This window comes from Notechis scutatus, chromosome 4 (genome assembly GCF_049901735.1).
Source record: "Notechis scutatus isolate UNSWTSFEM ecotype Mainland chromosome 4, rNotScu1.2, whole genome shotgun sequence".
Lineage (NCBI taxonomy): Eukaryota > Metazoa > Chordata > Lepidosauria > Squamata > Elapidae > Notechis > Notechis scutatus.
In genome coordinates this window covers 11031202-11041201 of record NC_142012.1, presented here as the reverse complement: position 1 = coordinate 11041201, position 10000 = coordinate 11031202, and positions in this window count along the sequence as shown.

Genomic DNA, 10000 nt, shown 5'->3' with positions numbered 1-10000 from the left:
TCTGTTATTTTGTTCTGTTAGACCCGAATATTTTGACGTCTGAATGCTGACATATCTAGTGGATATGCTTATGCAAATGATTCTTTATGTTAAGTGACTGAATTTTATTGCCGTCTTTGGCCAATCAAAATTGTCTCTCTTTTAATTTCATGCGGCTAATTGGAAGTTGCTTGGTACTTTGGAAATGCAGCACATAATGTAATGGCTGTCAACATAAATAAATAAAGATAACCCAAAGCAATAGTAAATAAACAAATAAATATATAGCTCAATCGTAGGCCCATGGAATTGTCGGTTTGATTTCTGAATAATAAAGATTTCGAAAGGCTTGGAAGCCTATGCAATTCTTTAAGGTAGGAAACGTGGCTTATTATTGATAGCAAAATAAAATAAATACTTTAGCTTAACTCCTTCTTAATGAGAAGGAATATGCCATTATACTGATTTGTCAGAAGACTGGTGATGTTTTAGTTAACATTTCATTTCTCCCCATTAGACGTAGGCGCTGTCATATTGTATATGAAATTGATTTGGGCTAGGAAAAAGCAAAGCTGATAGAAAATGAAATTACCTGTATGTTGCTTTACAAAATGTCATTGCTAATTATCTCAAGGTCTACCAACTATCCCCTCCATATAAAATAAGATCATTACATGTCTATAGTTTGCACACACACAAAAAGAAGAATCGCCCACCGCAAACATTTCAGAACATTCATCTATGGTTAATCCAAAAACATTCTAATTAAAAATAAAATGTCAACCTAGATTGACAAAACATTTACCATGTTTTGAGATAGAATACCGTATTTCTCCCAAAATAAGACCCTGTTTTATATATATTTTTTGGCCACCAAAAAAGACACCAGGTCTTATTTTGGGGGGATGTCATCCACTGACTAACCTCACTTGTGTGCGTTGTCCCTGGTCTCCTTTTTGCTGTCAGAGGCCTTCAAGAACTTCTTCTTCTGTGGCCAGCAATCTCCAGATCGATCCAGAGCTTTGTTATCAGCTACAGAGGCCTTCAGGAAAGCCTTGCCAGCCTTGCCAGCCTTGCCAGTTGCAGAAGAAATGGGCCGGCAAGGCAGGTGCCGGGGTGTGCGAGGCCTGGCTACAACTGTCCAAAGGTAAGTAGTAAGGCAGCTCCACCCCCTTCATCCCTACCCTAGCTTAATTTTTACCTGTGCACTCTGGAGTGGGCGAGACCTTAATTAGGGCTTATTTGGGGAGTAGGGCTTATATTGGGCACACGTCAGGGGTGGGATTCAACCGGTGTAATAACCTGTTCAGTGAGCGTGCCCTTTGATGCGCAGATGCACCTTGTGCAGCATTTGAAAATCGTCTCCTCAAGTCCTGTGTGTCACACAAGGCACGCGCAGCCATCAGCTGTGTCGCATAAAGCAGCTGAGGTTAAAAAAAGCAGGATGGGACAGCCTAGAGCCCAGGTGGGCCAGTGAGCCAAACAGAAGAACAGAAGATTGTCGGCGCGAACCAGTTCCCTCTTAGCTGATCTTCAGAGCTACCAATTCAGCAGAACTGGGCCGTACTGGTAGAATCCCACCTCTGACGCACGTGTAAAAATCAAGCTAGGACTTACTTTCAGGGGTAGGTCGTATTTACAGGGAAACAGGGTGCTTAGTCTATTTATTGGTGTGAACCATTCTTGTTCTTTACATCCCAAAATGTTCCCAGAATGACTTAAAAAGTCAGGGAACCACAGTGGAACTAACATTTCAGTGGCCAAGTGGGACAGCTGTTCAGTGAATTTGGCCTCACTCGAGACCTTCCTTGCTACAGATGTTAAGGGAATCACTGCAGTTGTGACATTAGTAACATAGTTGTTAAGTGAATATGGCTTCTCTCCCTTGGCTTTGCTTGCCAGAAGGTCACAAAAGGGGATCACGCGGTCCCAGGGACCCTGCAATCATCATAAATAAGGGTCAGTTGCCACACGTCTGACTTGTGATCAGGTGATCACGGTTGGATGTTGCCACGGTTGTGTGAAAAACAGTCATATGTTGTTGTTTGTTCAGTGCCATTGTAACTTCAAACAGCCACTGAAGGAATGGTTGTATGTTGAGGACTAACTGTACTAGAAGCAATGTCATTCCTGCCCAGGGATTTTATTTCTTTTCATTTATATAGATTGATGTTATTGGATTTCTATCCCAATTTTCATGCAGGATGTAAGGTTGGATGCAGAGCCCTTCTTGTCATTCTGCGACAGCTTAAGATTATTTAAAATAATAATAATAATTAATTAATTATACAATAAACTGAACTAAGAACGGAGACTTTTCTATTAGGTATAATAACAGGAAAATATAATAAGAAAACAGAATACTTAATGCTACATCGATTAACAGGGGCAAAAATAACTTATGCACAAAATTGGAAAAAGAATAGTATGCCACTAGAGGAAAATGTGGTAAAAAAAGATACTAGAGTTTGCTGAGATGGATAAGTTGACCATGGAGATAAAAGACAGAGAAGAAGTGGATTATTATTTGACATGGAATGCATTGTATGATAGGCTAAATAATAGATATAGAGATGAATAGAGAAGATGACAATAGGATAATAAGGCAAAGGTTATAGTGGACAAAGATAGATTAAGGAATATATCATGGAAGCATTGCAATGAATGGAAATGATGTTGTATATGAGAAAAATTGTTTCATAAAAATTATTTTTTAAAAAAAAAATTTTTTTTGCCATTCACATTTCATTCTGTTTCTCCTCCATTTTTTCTCTAATACTTCCATTCCACAATTTCTTTGATATTAGTGTAACTCTTGTCCTGCGGTGAATTGTCTCTTAGCAAGTTGGCTGTGGCTAGCCATCCTGTGACGAGTTGGCCATGTCAAGTTGGCTGTTGCTCACAGTGCGTTGGCCATGGCCAATTGTCATAAACCCTGGTACTTACAACTGCATCCCTTCATGTGGCCTTTAAAGAGACTTTTGAACGGGAAAATTTCCAGGGAGAAAATATCTATGTAGATTAAATTTTAATTTTGCAATGGAAAACTCCAGTTTACCTTTGGATTCAAAAATCTGGAGTAAATCAACAGAGAAATTTGCATAGTCATTGAAATATTCCTTCCCTCTCTGAGGGAGATGGGCAATTCAAAAATGTGAAAAGGAAGGGAGGGAGGGAGGGCAGAAGGAAGGAATTTGGTGCAACTGGTTTGCAATGGGCAGCTATAGAAATCAAATGAATGAATGATGAAAAGAAGGAAGGAAGGAAGGAAGGAAGGAAGGAAGGAAGGAAGGAAGGAAGGAAGGAAGGAAGGAAGGAAGGAAGGAAGGAAGGAAGGAAGGAAGGAAGGAAGGAAGGAAGGAAGGAATTTGGTGCAACTGGTTTGCAAGGGACAGCTATAGAAGTCAAATGAAGGAAGGAAGGAAGGAAGGAAGGAAGGAAGGAGGGAGGGAGGGAGGGAGGGAGGGAGGGAGGGAGGGAGGGAGGGAGGGAGGAAGAAATTTGGTGCAACTGGTTTGCAAGGGGCAGCTATAGAAATCAAATGAAGAAAGGAAGGAAGGAAGGAAGGAAGGAAGGAAGGAAGGAAGGAAGGAATTTGGTGTAACTGGTTTGAGATTGGAAGCTATGGAAAACGAATGAATGAATGATGAAAAGAAGGAAGGAAGAGGGGGAAGGAGGAAGAGGGAGAGAGAGAGAGAAAGAGAAAGAAAGAAAGAAAAAGGAAGGAAGGAAGGAAGGAAGGAAGGAAGGAAGGAAGGAAGGAAGGAAGGAAGGAAGGAAGGAAGGAAGGAAGGAAGGAAGGATGGAAGGAAGGAAAGAAAGTAGGGTGGGATATTTTCTGCAGAAATAGAAATCAATAGAATTCAGTGGAAGGTTTTCCATTCTGCAATTCTACTAATTACTGAACAGAATTTAGTCACAAAGGTGAACCATATGGAAATACTGCAAACATTTTGCAAGTACTGTACCGCAGAGTCACCAAACATCTCTTCTTTGTTTCCCAAATGCAACTTTTGATCCCTTTCATCATGGCTTTCCACCAAGCCAAGAGAGTGAAGTCTCATTTCAGGGCTGCCCAGCTCTGGTTGCCTAAACTTAAAAAAACTATATGCATTTGCGACCACTTCTGGGCCAAGGAAAAAATATGCCGTACTTCCCTGGATGTTTCAGATTTCAGCTTCCAAGTCTATGTTCCAAGCTGGATGGACCTGTATCATTTTACAACATATTCTTCTTTTCTCTTTGCTCTCTTTTTCTGAGCTGGAAGCTTGTTTTTATCACTTCAGCAAACTTTGTTGGGAACTCTGTGCACATCTGTCTTTGATTATTGCTGGCATTTTCAAAGAGCAACACAAGGCTGCCAACTCTATTAGAAACCTAATATGTGTGTGTGTCTGTGTGTGTCTGTGTGTATTTACAACCCCCACCTCCTGCACAATGAATGGGGTTTGGAAAACACAGCAGTTTTTGCTGAGGATTTCTGGGAAGGGGGCTACCGCGGCAGCGCCAATTATTAAAACCACTTGCTCACATTAAAGCTATAAAGATTAAAAAACGATTGCACGCTGCTCATTAAATATGGATGGAGATCATGCAATATGCATTATATTGAGAACGAAAGGGCCAGCCGCAGGAGTGTTTGCAGAAACTGGTGGAAGAGCTGCAAACCAGCTACTCCCCAATCGACCGGGGCTTTGTGGAAGCTGAAGAACAACTTTGTCATGCAAAATAAACACAGATGTTCCAACAGATGACTTGAACGTTCAGGCAATGGGAGGGAGAGGGGCTTGAGAGAGAGTATATGGGGAGGGGGAGCATATTATTATTAAGACTCCCTGCTCTTCTCAATAGAGTGGTGCTTGTCTTCGGTTGAGGCCAAAGCATGAATCGTTTTATTTGGATTTCTATCCCTCCTTTATTATTTTTACAAATAACTCAAGGCAGCAAACATATCAATGCACATTCTTCCTTCTGTTTTCCCCAAAAGAACAAGTTGGGCTGAGAGAGAGAGAGAGAGAGAGAGAGAGAGAGAGAAAGAGAGAGAGAGGGAGGGAGACTGCCCCAAAGTCACCCAGTCGGCTCCCAGGCTTAAGGCGGGACTAGAACTCACAGTCTCCTGGTGATTGGCCCAAAGTTATATCCAGTTCTCATGCCTAAGGCAGGACTAGAATTCACAGTCTCCTGGTGATTAGTCCAAAATCACCCAGCTGGCTCTCATGTCTAAAACGGGACTAGAACTCACAGTCTCCTGGCGATTGGGTCAAAGTTACATCCAGCTCTCATGCCTAAGACAGGACTAGAACTCACAGTCTCCTCGTGATCAATCCAAAATCATCCAGCTAGCTAGCTCTCATGCCTAAGGTGGTCCTAGAACTCACAGTCTCCTGGCGATTGGGTCAAAGTTACATCCAGCTCTCATGCCTAAGACAGGACTAGAACTCACAGTCTCCTGGCGATTGGGTCAAAGTCACATCCAGTTCTCATGCCTCAGGCAGGACTAGAATTCACAGTCTCCCGGTGATTGGTCCAAAATCACCTAGCTTGCTTTCGTGGCTAAGATGGGACTTGGACTCCTAGACTCTTGCTTTCTAGCCTGGTGGTGGTTGTAAGTCAAGGACTACCTTGTGTAGTAAAAGCAGTTTGCAAACTTCCTTGGGCGTCAGTGAAATATACCTGTAGGGAGGGTTGCAGATGATGGTTTGACTTTGAATTGCCCTTTTAGCCACTTCCTGGAGATTTGCTTTCGATGTCTGTCAAAGTTTTTTTTAAAAAAACACTAGCAAGCCCTGGATTGTTTAGAAGACAGAATGAGTGACAGGGAAGCCTGTTAAAAACAGGCAAGCACAAAATATCAGGCAAGAGTTGTGTAGCAAGCTGAAATTTATGCTCCTCCACAAATAAATTGCAAATAGGTAAACTGGCTCCTCTGCTTAATTTGCATTAAATGTCACACGTATTTCTGCATGAAATTTCAGGATGCCGAGTTAAATCAATTTAACACCCTCGGCTTTCTTTTTCCCCACTCTCGAGTGTTCGCTTTTCTTTCTCCAAAGGCAACAAGAATTCCATCTCTGATAGGCTAACAGCTACCTAGGACTTCATCATGATTCAATTTGAGTGTCTTAACCAGGCTAAGTAGGGTTTATCATATAAATAATGTCGACATTCTTTTCCCTTCAAGTTCAAAATGCTTCAAAAGAAGCAGATAATGGAATGTAGAAATGGAATCATCCATCCGGTCCTTAAGGCTCTGAGGGCAAAACAACTTGATCCCTTCCAGATGTTTTTCACCTACAATTTGCATACACATGTTTGATCCCAAGATGGACTGTTGGACCACAAATAATCTCTGTCTGAAATCTTGAAGAGTCGTGGAAAATCAATATGCATAGCATTGGGTTGGATCATCAGGGCTTTCACTCAAGATGTAGCATCTTCTTATGTGCCTGAAAGGCCTTTCTTTCTTTCTTTCTTTCTTTCTTTCTTTCTTTCTTTCTTTCTTTCTTTCTTTCTTTCTTTCTTTTTTTCTTTCTTTCTTTCTTTCTTTCTTTCTTTCTTTCTTTCTCATTCTCTTTCTAGCTGTCTTTCCCTTCCTTCCTTCATTTCTCTTTTTTTCCATTCTCATCCTCCTCCTCTTCATCCTCCTACTCCTTCTTTTCTTTCTTTCTTTCTTTCTTTCTTTCTTTCTTTCTTTCTTTCTTTCTTTCTTTCTTTCTTTCTTTCTTTCTTTCTTTTTTCATCATTCTCTTTCTAGCTGTCTTTCCCTTCCTTCCTTCATTTCTCTTTCTTTCCATTCTCCTTCTCCTCTTCTTCATCCTCCTCCTCCTTCCTTCCTTCCTTTCCTTCCTTCCTTCTTTCTTTTTCTCTTTCTTTCTTTCTTTCTTTCTTTCTTTCTTTCTTTCTTTCTTTCTTTCTTTCTTTCTTTCTTTCTTTCTTTCTTTCTTACTTTCTTTCTTTCTTTCTTTCTTTCTTTCCTTCTTTCTTTCTTTCATTCATTTGTTCATTCCTTCCTTCTTTACATCATTCATTCATTCATTCATTCATTCATTCATTCAATCAATGTCTATAGCTGCCCATCTCAAGCCAGTTGCCCCAAATTGCTTTCTTCTACCAATGGAACAACTTACCTTCAGAAGTTGTGGGAGCTTCATCACTGGAGGCTTTCAAGAGACTGGACTGCCTTCTGTCAGAAATGGTGTAGGGTCTTCTGCTTGGGCTGGGGGGTTGAACTAATGACCTACAATGGACTAGATGACCTACAAGGTCCCTTCCAAATCTGTTTAGATCTATCTATCTATCTATCTATCTATCTATCTATCTATCTATCTATCTATCTATCATCTATCTATCTATCTATCTATCCATCTATCATCTATCTATCGCAGACTTGTATGAGTATCAACATATCACCATCCTCCTCTTCCTCCCCCTCCTCTCCTCCTCTCCTCTTCCTCCTCCTCCTCCTCCTTGTACAGGTAGTCCTTGACTTACAACAGTTTGTTTAGTGATCATTCAAAATTACAACAGCACTAACAAAGTGACTTGTGACCATTTTTCCCACGTATGACCCTCTTCAGGTCATGTGATCAAGATTTGAATGTTTGGCAACTGACTCCTATTTATGATGGTGGCCGTGTCCCGGGGTCACGTGATCCCCTTTTGCGACCTTCTGACAAGAGTCAGTGAGGAAGCCAGAATCACTTAACAACCGGGTTACTAACTGAACAACTGCAATGATTCACTTAACAACTGTGGCAGGAAAGATCGTAAAATGGGGGCAAAACTCACTTAACAAATGTCTCACCAAGCAACATAACTTTGGGGCTCAATTGTGGTCGCAAGTGGAATGTTTTCAATGAAACAATTTTGCATTCAATATATTTTTAAATATATTGCAAGAAAATGATTTTTAGTGTAACAAAACGATTTTTCTTATGTTTCCTTTTACCTACAGGGAATACAACTCTGCATAGTACTGAAAAGTGCAAGGCTCCTTCCGACTGAACTCACCTCTTGTGACAATTGAGACAAGTCTGTTGTAAGTGTATGATAAATAAAAAAAACCTAATTACCACATTTCATATTATATTTTCGGTTCATTTATGCTAAATACTTTGTCCTCTCCTCAGTTATCAACTGTTTTAACTTCATGGGATAGAGAGGAGCTCTAAATATAATTTAAAAAGTATATATACATGTAAGTAGGCTATTCTTCAAATGGTAATATTTAATGGATTATTGAAAACAATTCTTTTAAGGAATATTAGATACCTGCCAGCACTCAGGTGGGCGGTCTGAATAGTACCTCAAAGATGCGTGCAGCAACCCAGCAGAAGTACCTGGTGTGATAATAGACGTTTTCAGGAAATATTTCTCTCTTTTTGTCGGCCCAACAAGGCCTCTCTGTTTAGATGAAACTCGGGTTTAGCAAGAGAAGAAATAGGGGGAAAGATATAATTCTTCTATATCATCGGTGATTTTTGAAATGTTACCTCTGTGGTTCATTGGGTAGGTGATACTAAATCATCCTAGAAATTTTTCTTTTTACTTTTATAGCAAATCTAATGGGAGCTTGGTCCATTCAGTTAACTTAGAGATGGAGCATTGAGCCAAATTTCTCTTAGCTGTCAATAGATTTCAAAAGATTGTATGAAAATACCTTTGGGGTCTTCTTCTTCTTCTTCTTCTTCTTCTTCTTCTTCTTCTTCTTCTTCTTCTTCTTCTTCTTCTTCTTCTTCTTCTTCTTCTTCTTCTTCTTCTTCTTCTTCTTCTTCTTCTTCTTCTTCTTCTTCTTCTTCTTCTTCTTCTTCTTCTTCTTCTTCTTCTTCTTCTTCTTCTTCTCCCTCTCCCTCCTCCTCCTCCTCCTCCTCCTCCTCCTCCTCCTGCAGAGATAAAAATATGGCCTTGAAAATATCCAGTTCTTGTGCCCCAAGGGGCTTTATAGATGACTATCAGCACCAGTGGTGGGATTCAAATTTTTTTACTACCAGTTCTGTGGGCTTGGTGGGCATGGTGTGGCTTAGTGGGTGTGGCGTGGCTTGGTGGGTGTGGCAGGGGAAGGATACTGCAAAATCCCCATTCCCTCCTCACTCTCCTAACCTGCTTTACAGCTCCGTTCTCCTGTGCAGGGCAACAAAAGAAGACACAGCCAACCAGATGGGACTCAGGAGGCAGAGAATAGATGGGGTTGGCGGGGCCAGTCAGAGGCAGTATTTGCTGGTTCTTTTAACTACTCAATTTTCCACTACCAGTTCTCCAGAATTGGTCAGAACCTGCTGAATACCACCTCTGATCAGCACCTTGAATTGTACCTAGAATTCTACTGATAATAATCCAGTTCATACAGTTGTGGTGTAACATGGGCATATCAAGACAAACAAATGGCAACTTCAAATCTCAACAAATAAATGCTCTGTCTTACATATTGGCAAAATAAATAAATAAATGAGAAAATAAAATACAAGCTGAATAGTCAAGACTTTGTTGATGATCCAAACTCTGTCAAGGACCTTGGAGTACTCATCTCTAATGATCTAGAGCCCACTGTAACTACATAGCCAAAAAGGCATTAAAAGTTGTTAACCTAATCCTGCGTAGCTTTTTCTCTGGTAGCATCACATTACTAACTAGAGCATACAAAACATTTGCTAGACCAATACTTGAACACAGCTCACCAGTCTGGAACCTGCATTACGTATCTGATATTAATACAGTTGAGAAGGTCCAGAAATATTTCACAAGAAGGGTTCTCCACTCCTTTACTCGTTGCAGAATACCTTATACCACCAGAGTTGAAATTCTAGACCTAGAAAACCTAGGACTACGCCACCTTCAGTCTGATCTAAATATAGTACATAAAATTATATATTGCAATGTCCTACCTGTCAATGAATACTTCAACTTCAACCATAACAATACAAGAGCACACAATAGATACAAACTCAAGGTAAACTGCACCAAACTTGATTGCAGGAAATACGACTTCAGCAACAGAGTGGTCAATGTCTGGAATACTCTACCT